At 49.3% G+C, this 14379-nt stretch overlaps 1 protein-coding gene across 4 annotated transcripts in view; it reads left to right on the top strand.

Annotated features, from left to right (window-relative positions):
* Positions 1-5494: 5494 nt before the first annotated feature.
* The window catches only part of Dyrk1a (dual specificity tyrosine phosphorylation regulated kinase 1A), a 117795-nt gene continuing 108910 nt past the window's right edge, over positions 5495-14379 (top strand). For 2 of the 4 annotated variants that reach the window (XM_038345255.2, XM_038345253.2), the window contains exon 1: positions 5495-5614. The gene's annotated coding sequence lies outside the window, so the exon portion shown is untranslated. Of the gene's footprint in view, positions 5615-13078; positions 13146-14379 lie in introns of those variants that run through there. The other 2 variants (XM_038345256.2, XM_038345254.2) reach the window with 2 other exon arrangements.

Raw genomic sequence — 14379 nt, 5'->3', positions numbered from 1 at the left:
TGTTTCCTCTCTGTGTCCTCTGGTGTCTCTCCAGCACCTAGATTCACCTCCTTTCCTTCTCTTTTAGCCCAGAAGTCCCACCTAACCTCTTCCTGTCTAGCTATTGGCCAGTCAGCTCTATATGAAACCAATCAGAAGATGGCTTGGCAAAGATACATCTTCATGGTGTATAAAAAGATTATTCTATAACAGTATGTCAACCTAACACTTTCATATTTTTTAGATATTTTTTTTTTTTGGTTTTTTTTTCGAGACAGGGTTTCCCTGTAGTGTCTAGAGCCTGTCCTGGAACTAGCTCTTGTAGACCAGGCTGGCCTCGAACTCAGAGATCCGCCTGCCTCTGCCTCCCGAGTGCTGGGATTAAAGGCGTGCGCCACCACCGCCCAGCTTTAAATATTAAGAAAATTTTGACTTATTATTAGAGGAGACTGTGTGTACGTTTGTTTGTAGACGAGAAAGCTTGTGTGCAGGGCGTGCATGCATGGTACCCATGTGGAGGTCTGGAGACAGCGTTCAGGGGTCTACTCTCACCTTCCTCCTTATTGAGGCATACTCTCGTCCTTGCTGAAACTTCATATTTTATATTCATTTTTCTTTAATGTCTCAGGAAAATAAATTATTAATAATAATTCATGAAATAATCTTGGCAAACATACCTATAGGATGAGAAGGTAATGGGTATTGCTTTCAAGAAAGACAAGGGCACTGTCTGACCATATCTTGGCATAAAGCAGTTGAATTCCATGAGCAACTGTAAGATGCTGGCCAAGCACTTTGTATGGGACCACGGTTGAGAGAAGCAGTCTGGGAAGACGTACCTTGGCTTATGTTATATATGCTGTCTCTATGATGTAAGAGCAGAGGTAGACGCAGAGAAATGGCTGTCTTGCTGCGTGCCTGGTATTGATATCCATGATGTGGCCTAACCACAAGTGCTCTCATTTCTTTCAAACCCTATTTGTTGGCAGCAGAGAAGTCAAAAAAAGATGGTCCCTCTCCCCACCTCCCTGAGTGGACACCAGATATTTACAGAGGACAGATATCCAATAAACACGTTGGGGCGGGGGGTGACACAGTGAGTTTTATTGCAGTTGCTTACAGGAGCGTGGGTGAGAGATTATTTACTGGAGAAGCCTAGGTCATTTACCAGTCAGTGGCTACACCATTGAAGAGAGTGCCTCCTCTTCTCCCACTACCATTACCACCAGCCAGTAGGTCCTCAGGGAGCTAAATCAAAACAAACAAACAAACCAACAAAAACCAAAAAGATTTTTTATGAGTAATGAAGAAGGCAGGCCAGGGCATGTGTGGTGTGTGCACTCACCCATGTTTTCCTAGGAAACCCTGGGCGATGTGGGCTACTGTGAAGACGCAGGAGGGGACCTCTCTGGGTGATCCAGTAACCTTCCTGGGAGGAGGAAGTGCCATTTCCCCCTGGCTGCGGGGACTGCTGAAACAATTCACCCCGTGGAGCTGGAATTTCCCCAGGAGCTGCATGCTGGGAGGAGAAAAGGTCTCGGTGCCAACCAGAAGAGGAACTTGGCTGAGAGAGACTTCACCCTTTGTCTGACAACTTGTCTGAGCTCAGAGGCTGCCCAGGGAGGCATCTCACTCTGCAGGGACAGCCTAACCCTTTGTCCCTCTTGCCCTCTATCTAAATCTAGGCCTTGGGTCAGGACTTCTCGCCAACACGGTCTGGGGTGCGGTCACTGGACCCCTCTGTTCTCTTTCCCAGTGTGGCTACGCTGAATATCTCCATGCTCTGTCCCTATTATTTGTCTCCTTAATAAAGCATGAGGATTGTAAGAGCCGGGGTTTTGACCCAGCCGCTCTAGGAACAACTTCTGTGAGTCAGTTTTACAGAGCTGCTCTTTCATAGTGTTAAATTGCCTTAAATGACCACACACTTTTATCTTTTGTTTTAGGACCTCAGATGCAAAGAACTATTAACTTCTTAGTTCCTAGAATATTATCAAGGTCAGTTTCCATAAGGCCTTCATCTTGCTTTAATTTGTTTTAGTATTTTATATGCATGGATGGCTTTAAAATTGGAACAATATGTATTAAAGTTCACAGAAGGTGCTCCCTCAGTCCTGAATCTGTAAGGATGGAAGGTCTGTTGGACGACAGACCCTGCGCTGTACAGGGTTGGATTCAGAATTGTTCACCTTCTCACCTTGCATGAGGGGCAGAGATGGGATTAGAACATGAGTTCACTTGTCCTTGGAATATTTGGTTTAGCTCCCAGCAGGATTCCATCTACGCAGTCTAACAGGCTTAAAATAGGGCACCGCCATGATGTGGGGGTGAAGGGATGTGGGGCAGCCAGGAGATACCTTGCTAGCTCCCCAGCAAGCTATCACCAAGGCAGTGCAGACTAAATAGCAGGGGTGCAGCATTCCACGGCTGTGAATGTTAGACGCCCACAGGCGAGGTGGAAACTGAGCCCCCCCCCTCTCTCTTGCAAGGCTGGGAGGGAGAATCTTTTGAGGCCTCTTGTTGGGGCTCCGCAGCCCCAGATGTTCCTTGTGCCATGATTTTCCGGTTCTTGTCAGTGGTTTGTTGTGTCTGTCTCTAGGTCCAGCTTATTATAAGGAAGGACATTGGTTATTTCAAATCTGGGTCTAGCCCAGAGAGCTCATTTTTTGACTTGACCTCTGTGTAGATTCTTTCTCCAAATCAACACTATGGTGTCGTGGGGACGTGGGGTTTGCAAATGTCCTCATCCTGAGGTGACATCACTCCTCGCCTGTTGATGCTGTAGAATGTAGCAGTGACTTGAGTCTGGGCTTGTCTTTGCTGTCCCAGGCTCGCAGATGAAATCAGAGGTCTAATTTCTCCAGTCAACACTAGACTGGCACTTACTCCAAAGGCGACCGTGTCCTACCCTTGTCAATAGCGATAATTCGTAGGCCACTTTTTAGGTGATGTTCATGTCAAACATTGAATAGCATCCCAACTCAGGCAAGACAATTCATTGGCTGATATCAGACAAGGTTGTGTTGGGTGGGGAGACGGAGCCCCTCCCAGATGTGGATACCAACACTTCCTAATCCTGCCTCACTCTGAGCACTCCGAGCTTGACCTGACTGACAATTTCTTGAGGCACTGTCATAGTCGGCCAAGGTAATCCATAGATTAAGCAGGTTCCCTCCTTTACGAACAATAAACATTTGATGGGAATTTAGTTTTTAGTGTTGTGTTGGAAAAGAAACTCTGGCCAGTGGAGTGAGGAGCCTGGAGGTAGGGCTGGGGGGAGGTTGGGGCAAGCTTGTGTTTGGGAAGAATCAGGTGCTAAATTCTGTGAAGGGGACACTCTAGGCCACTTCCTCTTTCTTCAGATTAATTATGTTGACTGTGGACTTTAATTACATCAACAGTGCAAATTTGCAAATGTAGCCGAAAGAACTTTGGTGGGGTGCCGCAACTTTTTGATATCCCTGGCAGTCTAAAGCAAGCTATTTTCCTTTCCGAACCCTAATTTACTTTAGCATTAGTGTGCCAACGGTGTACTAACTGTAGGATGTTTGTTGGAAATCATTTAAAGCAAGTGTTTCCTAGGGCCACACTGCACTGACTAGAGTATTTATTGGTGTTCTTACATTTGTTTTTAAGACTGCACCAATTGCAATTGTTGCAAACAGCTTAAGTAAAACGTCAACATAAATATGGCAAACATCGTTTAGAAATCAATCCAGTGATATTTGGTACGCAACAGTGTATACACACACTGGCCTACATCTTAATGTATATACCCTTTCAGGCCATTAAGGACGTTATTTCAGAATAGGTACAAATACAAATTGAGCCAGTGGCTGTCTACTAATTACAAAGTAGCCAGCAGAGTTCGGTGTCAATGGCCGGAGAGCACACCCAGCTGTATTCAGCTAAGCGGAAGAATGAATAAAAGGCAGAATTCCAGTAAGACTCGACGGTTAAGGCCAAGTGGGCAAATTAAGAATCAGGAAACCGAGGAAGCTTATGACAGCAAGAACCAAAAAAAAAAAAAAAAAAAAAAAAAAAAAAAAGGCCTGGGGTTGGTCCAGGCTGGGCATTCCGATGGAGAAGCCGGGGGAACCGGCGCCCGGGAGCGTGCCCAGCCTGGAAAGTTTCTGCGCGGCCGGCGCGGCTCGGGCGCGGTCACGGTCTGATCAAGGTGGCGGCCGCGCGCCCGCAGCCGGGGCCGGAATTCCGGAGGTGAGCCGAGCCGAGCCGAGCCGAGCGCGGGGGTGGCCGCTGCCCGAGCTCGTCGAGGACCCCCGCGGGCCGGCTCGGGCGAGGGGCTCGCGACCGTGGCCTCGCCGAGGTGCGGGGCGGGCGGCCTCCCGTTCCCTCCCTCCCTCCCGGGCCTGCGCGGGCGGGGCTGGCCGCGGGCTCGCGCCGCGGGCGCGCGCGCCGGCCGGGCCGCAGTCGGCGTGGGAGCGAGCGCGGGGGCGGGGCGGCCGGCGCTCGCTCGCTCGCGCACCCGCGCACCGGCAGGCCACCGCCTCGCCCCCGTCCCTTCCCTTCCCTCCTCTCCCCTCCCCCGAGCGAATCACGCGCCCTCCTCTGACACTCGTAGCGGGCCCGAGCTCCGAATTTATCCTTCACGTGACCTGAGGGGGGTTGGGTGGTTGGCTGGGGGACGGGGGAGAGAGGAGAAGGAGGGAACGGAATCTGCCGTTGCCCGGGCAACAGGCCCCGCCCGCCGGCTTGGGGCCGGGGGGCGGGAGGAGGACGTCAGCACGTCAGCCGGGGTTTTGCGTTTTGATTGACAGTTGCTATAGCGACCGGGTCGGTCCGTCGCCATTTTGTTGGTTGGTTTTTTTTTAAACCCTTTCGCTTCCCGCCCGAATAATAATAAAAAGCCCCATTGGAGTGAGGCGGGGGTGGCGGCGGCAACCGCGGCGGGGGGATCCGGGGAGACTGCTGCCGTCGCCGCTGCCGATCGCGGCCCGGGTCGGGCTGAGAGAGCGGGCTCCCCGAGCGGGGGTGCGAGCGCCGCCGCCGCCGCCGCTTCTGCTGCTGTTCCTGCTGCTGCTGTGGGTGCCGCTGCCGCCGCCGCCGCCGCCGCCGGCGAGCGGGCGGGACCGGTGTGAGTGTGAGGGAGCGTGTGCGAGGGCGAGTGTGCGCGCGGTGAGTGTGCGCGAGTGTCTGTGCGGGATCGGGGGCGGGCGGTCCGGGCTCTCCTGGCGGAGCCGCCGCCGCCGCCGCCGCCGCCGCTCGGGCCCCGGCGCTCCTCGCTGCGCAGCTTCGGAGCGCGCGCCATTTTGTGAGATTTACAAAAATCCTCGTCGGGAAGAAGCGGCCGGCAGCGGCCGCCACTCGGCGCCCGGCCTCGCCGCCGCCGCCGCCCTCCGCGCCGGGCCCCGCCGCCGGCACTCGGGGGCCCGGGGACTGCGGTATTTGCCGGGGAGGGGCTGTCGCCTCCCCGGCCGCGGGCGCCGCCGGCCCCGCCGGCCGGCCGGGACCCTGAGCCAGCGCGGCTGCGGCGCGGAGCCGGGGACGCCGGGGGCGGAGAGAGGCGGCCGGGGCGGCGCTGGCTGCGGAGGCCGCGGCGGGAGCGCGGCGCGGCGCGGGAGCCGAGGCTGAGACTCACCGGAGGGAGCGGCGCAAGCGCCCCGCCATCGTCCCGGTGAGTGTCCGCCCCGCCCGGCGCGGCCCTGCGCGGCGCGGCCCGGCCCTGCGCGCGGCTTCCCGGGGCCCTGCGAGCCGAGCTCGCCAGGCCTCTCGCGGAGGGAGGGAGGGACCTGCCATCTTAGGAGCGGGCGGGCGGCCCGGGGCCTGCCACCGCGGGAGGGAGCCCGGGCAAGGCCGGGTCCCCGAGGAAAGTTGCGGCGGGTGGGGACCCGCGGCCTCGGGCCCGGCCGGCGCCAGACCTCCACTGGCCTCCCGGGCGCAGGGGAGGAGGCTGTCTTCCTCCTCCTCCTCTTCCTCCTCATCCTCTTCCCCCAGCTCCTCCCTCGTCCCTCCTCTCGGTCCCCACCGGCGTGCGGAACGTCGGGGTTCTAGGCAAGGACAATGTACGGGTTAAGAAAATGGGGCTGGCTGCCGGGAGGCTGGGACGCAGGGCCGGGCCGGGCCGGCCGGCGAAGGTCGGCGAGCCTGCGGTCTGCGAGGCCCTGTGGGCCCGCGCCCGGGCCTGGGGACCCGGGGTGCTCGGAAGTCGGGCGGGGAGCGCGGGCCATCCTGGCCACCGGAGGGCCCGGGGTGACCTGCTTAGGTGCGGGAGGAGACACGAATCAGAATGGATACCTGTGTATCGCAACAAAACTTCACCGGGCTATTTATAGGCACAGACCCACTCAAGCCCCAGAGGCATCAGAGCGGCTGAATATCAGCTCTTAGCCAGAGGCCCCTCCCTACCCCGAAATAGTTAAAAAAACGGCAGCATTTGTGAGTCAGTGACTCCGACGACCTGTCTGTCTTTTGCCCAGCCCTAGATTCTAAGAATCCTGTCATCGAGGTGCAGCATCGTTTGCTTCTTGAGTTCTGTCAAATCGCTAGAAAATGTACCTTGTAACAGTGTTTGCACACTCAAAGATTAGTGCCAGGCCTTCTTAACTAGTTTTATGTATTCCCTCGCTTAACCTACCAATAGGAAATGTTACCCATTTTACAGATGAGCAGACTGAGCCTAGAGGAGGGCAGTGACTAGTCCAAGGTCACACAGTGAGGTCTCTGGGAGGCAGATGTCAGTTGTCAGCCTGGGCATCTGATTCCCAGCCTGTGACTTCTTAGGTACTGTGTGATGACTCAGGGCTCTAACCTACAGACTGGGTACAGGTTTTGGTGGTTTAATTAAGGGTTGCAGAAGGGCAGTCAGAGAGAGCACTCTTAATGAAACCTGTCACCCCCCCCACCCCCAAGCAAACTAGTCAGCTTTTGGGTGGAAGAATTGAAAAACACTGGTGCATTTTTCACATTGAATTGTAATTATAGCATAGAGTTCTATTTTTGTATGTTGTTAAGTCATAAAGTTTGTTGTAAAGTTATTTTGTCTTTTTAAAATACTTTGATTTCTATTTTGATCCTTTTGGACTTTGCATATTAAATAACTGTTAGGTACTTTGATTTGAGATTGTCAGTAATGTAGTGGAATTATTTACTTTTTCTTTCTTAAGTTTCTCTTTTTAATCATTCTTAAAGAACTGCATTTCCAGATAGGCTGTACATGGGAGACAGGAACTCGGATTTCACTGGTTAAGAGTTCAGAGGAGTAGTGGTTAGGGAAGTTTATTTGGTTCTAGTGACTGAATTTTCAGGGTCCATGTCTTAAGGAACCCTGGCCTTCAGAGCCTTTGCCTTGGCATGGCGGTGGTGTCCATGGGAGCTGTCCAAACAGAGTTAGACTTCAGACCTTGCCAAAAAGTTAAAAGACTCTTGTCAGCATCTACACCAAGTTCTTTTGTAAAAATGGCTACAGAAAGTTCATAGTTACCTCAGAGACGGATAAGCTCAGAAATTATTCTAGAAGGCTCTTCCCTGTGTCTGTAAGGACACCCATTTCCCCCCCCCCCCCCCCACTGGTGGATGGTGAAGAGATTGGTATCTTTCAAGGGAACAGCATTGAGTGGATGGTAATTATTAGTAAGGGCAGGAAATTGACCAAGTGATCCAGTGAGAGCTTTCTGAAGACATTTGGTGTGTGACCTATTACAAATTTAACCCTAACCTTTACTGTGCTCTCTGGGCTGAGGACAGTCAAGAGAACATGGGTAGTGAGAAGACTCAGCTGGGAATCTCTCTCAAGCTCTGTCCCTACTTTCACTTAGGGCTTCCTGTATCTGTGACCTAGAGATGGGTGAAGAGTGGCAAGTGCAACAATGTATTCAAGGAGTCTGTGCAGTGCTGGGAAAGTAAAGACACCTTGTTACAGATGTGACAGGCCCTGAACTTGTCATGTGCACATGTACTCTGCATGTTACTTTAAACCTGTTCTTTTTAATAGCACAGAATGTAAGTCACATGGAGATGTTACAGGGCCTAGTCTATTGCAGGAAGACAGCCTGGGTGGGACTTCGGGTAACTGTTTCTTACTGCATGGCATGACAAGTAAGACTCTGAGGGTGGCTTGATTTGTGACTTTCTTGGTGCTTGTGATCAGATGTGTGTGAATTTGTCATTTTCCTCCTGTCTCAGAGAGCTCTTACTTTGTACCTGCAGTCAGTGCCCCTCCTCCCAGCAACGTCCCCTCACACCTCTTGAGAGAGAGCTTGACCTCCAAACCAGCAACCACCGTGAGCTTCCAGAAAGTCTCTGGCAAGAGCTTGGCTCTGCGCTTGCCCTTATTAGTCCTGATAATTTTGTGGTACTCCTAAGCAGTAAGTAAGCTAAGGCTCTAGCTGTCTATTTTCCCCCACTTGTACTTGTCTGTTTTCATTGCAGAAGCAAAACACTTGCTTGGAAATAACAGTCAGGGTCACCTGAAGCTTGACAGCATGCTTTACCTGTCACAGCAAGTTGCATTACCAGAATAGTAGTGTGTGCAGTGGGTGTGCCTTCAGGAGACTGGGACCCTGTGTTGTCCTGGCCATTTGGCAGTTTTTGATGGCTAGACAGCCTGTGGTAATTCATAGCCCAAGGCTTGCACAATTTGGGATTACAAAATATAGGGATTAAAATTGGTGTTTAATTACTTGAAAAAAAAATCATTGTTTCAAGTTACCTCAAGTTTCTCATTTGTTGTTCCTAAACGAAGGAATCTTGAAATCTTGTCTCATGTCACCTCTGTAGTGTTGGGCTAGAGTGTAAAGTCTGTTGGGTGGTGAGAGTTGAAGGCAGGTTTCACATGACTGAAACGGCGTTTATATTAGATAATGTAGACAAGTCTCATTTTTAAATTTTGGTTTTATTTTGGTATATTAAAACAAAATGATGGTAATACATTGTATTTATCTAAAATAACTATGCTTTTTAAAGTTATTATTTTGGCTTTGAAATTGTTGCTTGAGAATCCTCCAAGGAGTTGCAGTTCTTGATTGAGAATGAAACCTTACATTGAACATCTTAACTGCCTTGGTGCCACCAAGACACTTATCGTTGATGAAGAACCACATTGGGTTCTTGGCAGTTCTTCATAGATGCCTCTTTTGTAAGCGAGATTTTGAAAGATTATATAGTATTATTATTGTTAACAAGCTAAATTTTGACAAGATAAATACTTTTTGATGAAGGGGCATGTGCATATGTAATACAGTAGTCATCTTAAGAACATCTCTTGATGACGAGTCATGTTCTCACCCAAAGTTGGAATTTCATCACTGAAATGCTGTGCGTTTTGGAGCCTCCTGTGAGGTCTGACATGGGGTAAAGCAGCTTGCAGAAGGCATCAACTCTGAATAGCACCTCCATCATCAAATAAACCCTAACTTTTTTGTTCCTTCCCTATTTTTTTTTTTTAATTAAAAAACAAAACACAATTCCAATGATGAATTGGGTTTTTATTTAGGAATATTAATGGGATTTGTGGTTGAGGTTTACTGTCCGGCAGCACACGTTTGGGTGGAAGGGTGTTGAGACCGTGGCATCTCTCTCAGATCTGCTTGGTACTTGGTTAGGGGTAGTAATTGAGGCTGTGTGGAGCTCGAGAGAGATCACCTGCCTTTGAGATAGGAACAAAGACTCCCTTGAGTCAGGACAGTCCCGACTTTAGGCCCTAGGTCTCAGGGTCACTTTCTCGCCTGTGACAGGTTGTCAGTTGTCAGGTTCTTGTGCACATGCCCAGTGACCACTTACTTCTCTTCTTCCCTGGCTCCTTCTAAACACATGTCTTTCTCTGCATTACTACTCAGAGATGCCTTTGCGGAGGGGGGGGGGGAGGCAAGAATTAAACCTGGGACTTTACACACACTAGGCAAGCCCTGTTCCACAGCCCCTTCCTCGCCCTCCCAAGCCGAGCAGGACTTTCTACTTTCACAACCTTTATTGCTGATAGCTGTATAGTGAGTCATCGGTGATTTGTATATACTTATTCATTGCATATCTGTCTCTTCCTCTCCATTATGGACAACAGTGTGTCATCTTTTCTTGTGCTATTGGTCAAATTTAGTCATGCGGCCTTAGCTGCACAGGAGGCTGGGATTTGTGGTCTTTGGTAGGGTGGTTGTTTATTTGGCTAAGAATTTGCTTCTACTGTAGATAGGCAGAATGAAGGAAAATTACTTGTTCATTTCCAAGTATTTTGGAAGAAAATAAGGCAGTTCATTGAACAGTCACTGTTCAGTTACTGGTCATCAAGCTTTTGTGCTATAGTTTGCAAATTCAGATAGGTTGTTGGTTCTGTAATATGTCCATCTGTAGTCTGCTCAGAGGGATCTGTGTGCTTTTGTAGTCATGGTATTTAGGCCTGATAGCATTTACTGACACTGTCTTCTGCTAGAAACACATTCTTTATAGTTGTGATTATATCACGTAAATAGCAGAATCTAAACTTTTGGATCTACCTTTAGTCCGCTCTGGACCACACTGTGTGTGTGGTCCTGCCTGTGACCACAGCAGATATCACTAGATCAGCACGTGGGTCTTGTCAGGCTCAGGTGTCCAAGAGTCGGTGGTGGTGTGAGGATGGGAGCAGTGACTTGGGCTCCATTCCCTACTGATGCCTCCTGCTTGGAGCCCCTTCTGTGAGGAAAAGGAAGAGCTGGCCTTTCTTTCCGCTGTCAGTGCGTATAGTGGGGACTTGGGCCCTTGGTAGTGCTCTCTTCTGGAGATTCCCAAGCTTAGATATTTGTGTGTAGTTTTGGGGTGACCTCCAGAATGAGCTTCCTTCATAAGCATCCATGTCTTCCTGATGCATCATAGTTGTCTGAGAAGCTCAGAGAGTCATTAACCCCGCCTTATAGAGGGGTGCAAAGAAGCCGGCTGTCTGAGTTGTTCTAGAATGGGCTGCCCCAGCTGGACTTTTCCTGCTGCTCATTTTTTCTTTGTGTATGGAATTGCCAGGCTAGAGGACCAGGGTTTAAGGTGTACCTGTCTCAGACGCTGCTTTCCGTAGAGGAGCTCATTCCTAGGGAATGGTCAATACCATGAGTTTCCTTTTAGCTCAATAGGAAAATAGTCCAAGCTAGTCAGAGGATAGTTAAAGGTTAGAATTTGAGGCTTTTATAAGGTATGGTTCGAGGCTGGGCTCTGGTGAGCGGGGTTAAAAGTTAGAGGTCACTGGCACTACATAAGAGCCTTTTGGGATGGGGAGGGAAGAGTTTGTCACCTATACCTTTTCCTGAGGAAAGATGGCAGCTCTCACTTGGTGGGATTGTCGTGGGCAGGATTAGGAGCGGCTTCTCTGGGGGTTAAGGTTGGTGTCTTCTAGTCACTAGATATGGTAATATTCCTGGGACCTTCTGGGCTTAACTACCAAACAGAGTATCCCTTTCTTCTTAGTGACTTTCCTACACACTCTGTGTATGTGAGCACACATAGCAAGCATGCAATGTGCGGTTGTGATCATGTAGGCAGTGCTGTGGAGTGGTGCCACATCACCACATTCTCATGGCTTCTAGTAACTACTCACAGGTTTCTCTGCTGGACATGCTCTGGGTGTATTCATGTGTAGTTACGTCTGGTATGGACTGTGCTGCTGAACTGTGCTAGATACAACCCTCTCCCTTTCTCTTTTCCCTCCCTTCTTTGGGTGACAGTGGGGATCAGACCCAGGGTATTTGGCCTACTTGGCAAATCCCATAGCCTTGTTTGTAAAGTGCATAATTGTATATATGTTTGTGCATGTATGTAGTGTCTATGCATTTAAAATCAAAGACAAACCAGATGGTGGTGGCACATGACTTTAATCCCAGCACTTTGGAGGCAGAGGCAGGTGGATCTCTGTGAGTTTCAGGCCAGCCTGGTATAGAGTTCCAGGACAGCCAGGGTTACACAAGAGAACGCCTATCTCAAAAAAAGGAAGAAAAAAGCTCTCTCTCTCTCTCTCTCTCTCTCTCTCTCTGTCTGTCTCTCTCTCTGTCTCTCTCTCTCTCTCTCTGTATGTGTGTGTGTGTGTGTGTGTTGTGTATATGCTTGAGTGTGTGACTGAACACTGAGCCTAGGGCATCACCTGTTACTGGCCAGTGATCGTCAGTCTGTTAGCTTACTCTGAGGTAGGGACTCAGTGGTGCCTTGCTGTGCACGCTGTGCCCTTGGATTCACTCTGTCCCAGGCAGGCCTTGAGCTCAGATCTTCTTGCATTAGCCTTTGGAGTAGCTGGGATTAAAGGCCTGTATTACCGGGCCTGACTATTTATTTATTTTCGTTTTTCAAGGCAGGGGTTCTCTGTAGCTTTGGAGCCTGTCCTGGGACTAGCTCTTGTAGACCAGGCTGGCCTTGAACTCACAGACATCCTCCTGCCTCATTTTAGTCACTAAAGTTACAGGAATGAGTTACAGGAATGAGTGCTGGGATTAGAGGTGTGCGCCACCATCGCCTGGCCCTGGCCTGGCTTTATGTATTTATTTTGGTTACTACTCTTTCTGTAGTCCTGACTGGTATGGAATTCACTATGTAACTCACACTGACTTCAGACTCATAGCCATCCTCCTGCCTCATTTTAGTCACTAAAGTTACAGGAATGAGCTACCTCACCTGACTTCTGTGTATATATTTTTCTTTTCTAGATTGTTTTTGTTTGTTTTGATGACAAGGTCTCACTTTCTATCTGGCTGACCTGGAACTTGCTTTCTAGACCAAGCTGGCCTTGAATTTACAGAAGTCTGCCTGTCTCTGCCTTGGGGATTAAAGTGCATGCCGCCATGCCCAGGGTTCTTTAAAAAGTTAAAAAGGATTTGTTTTTGAATTTTTACTTATGACTATGTATATGTGTATCTGAATGAGTGTATGCCACATGTGTGTAAGTGCCCTTGGGTGCCAGAGGAGGGTGTAGGATTTCCTAGAGCGTACAGGCAGTTATGAGCCCCCACTTAGGTACTGGGAACTGATCCAGGCACCTCTGGAAGAGCAGTATGAGCTTTTAAGCATGGAGCCATCTTTCTGGCCTCTTCCCCTCTCTCCTTTCGTTTCTTCCATTTCTTTCTTGATAGGATCTCATGTAGCCCAGGCTCTCTTGACCTCCTTGTCCTCTTGTTTCAGCCTCTGGAATGTTATGGATATGTGTCTCCATGTGCATTTTATACCATACTCGGCTTCAAACCCCGGGCTGGATTCATGAGTTATAGGCAAGTACTCTACCAATTAAGATACATCCCTAGCCCTTCCTTGTCAGGGCTTAATTTTGTTTAATTTTGTTTGTTTTTGGTTTTTTGATTGGGAACTATTTCGTTTTATGTGTTCTTTGGTTTATTTAGCTGTCATGAAGGGACATTAAAATTGTTTTCATATTTGACTGTTTTAAACAATGCTGCTCTAGTACACTTATTGGTACATATAATTGTGTTCTGAACATTTGCTGTAGGATGCCATTTATAAGGAAAGCTATGTGCCAGCTATAAGCATATTTGAATGTATATTGCCAAGTTGTCTTCTAATATATACTACCATTTTATGTGTTGACAATCACTGTCTCAAAAATGCATTTCTCTAATGCTGTCTTTTTTGTTTTGAATTTGTTTTTTGCCTTTCGTTTTTTGAGACAAGATTACTTTGTGTAGCCCTAGCTGTTCCTCTGTAGAACAGCCTGGCTTTGAACTCGCAGAGAGAAGCCCGCTTCTGCTTCCTAAGTCCTGGGATTAAAAGCGTGCTGGCCATTTCCCCAATTTCTAACCAGGGCGGGTACTTAAAGTTTTAAATATTTGACAGTTGTTTCGAACCAACCTACCTACCTTCCTTCCTTCCTTCCTTCCTTCCTTCCTTCCTTCCTTCCTTCCTTTTGTTTTTTCATGACAAGGTTTCTCTGTGTAGCCCTGGCTGCCCTGGAACAAACTCTGTAGACCAGGCTGGCCTTGAACTCACAGAAATCCGCCTGACTCTGCCTCTGCCTCCTGGAATTAAAGGCTAAGACCTATGCTTTTAAATGACAGAGTATTCACTCTTTGTTAGATGTATAGTTAAAGAAAGCTAGATTAATTATTTTCTGGTTTTCCTTTATCCTGTTGAATAACTGATGTTTTGGTAAATTGTAAACGTCTGGAAGGGACTTCTCTCCAGCTGAGGAAATGTCTGCACGTCCTCTGTGTGAGGTGTGAGTGGTGGCTGCTGTTAGTGCAAAGGTGCAGGGGAATCTAACCGCTTTCCATAGGTGTGCATTCAAGGAAAGGCCAGTGTAGGCAAGGCTAGTGGCTGAGAGGCGTTGCTGTGTGAAGAGCTAGTGGGAGCACAGGCAGGTAAGGTCGTTAGGGAGCCTTGAGCAACATTCGGGACAGTAGGTGCCCTGTGTTCCTGTGGTAGAATGTGGTGTTGGGCTTTGGAGAGGAGAGGGAGGGAAGGTGACAGGATGAGGGGGAGGAGGGGAAA

Source organism: Arvicola amphibius, chromosome 10 (assembly GCF_903992535.2).
Source record: "Arvicola amphibius chromosome 10, mArvAmp1.2, whole genome shotgun sequence".
NCBI classification, from domain to species: Eukaryota; Metazoa; Chordata; class Mammalia; order Rodentia; family Cricetidae; genus Arvicola; species Arvicola amphibius.
The sequence above is the reverse complement of the archived record's forward strand: the minus strand, read 5'-3'. Positions and strand labels throughout refer to the sequence as shown.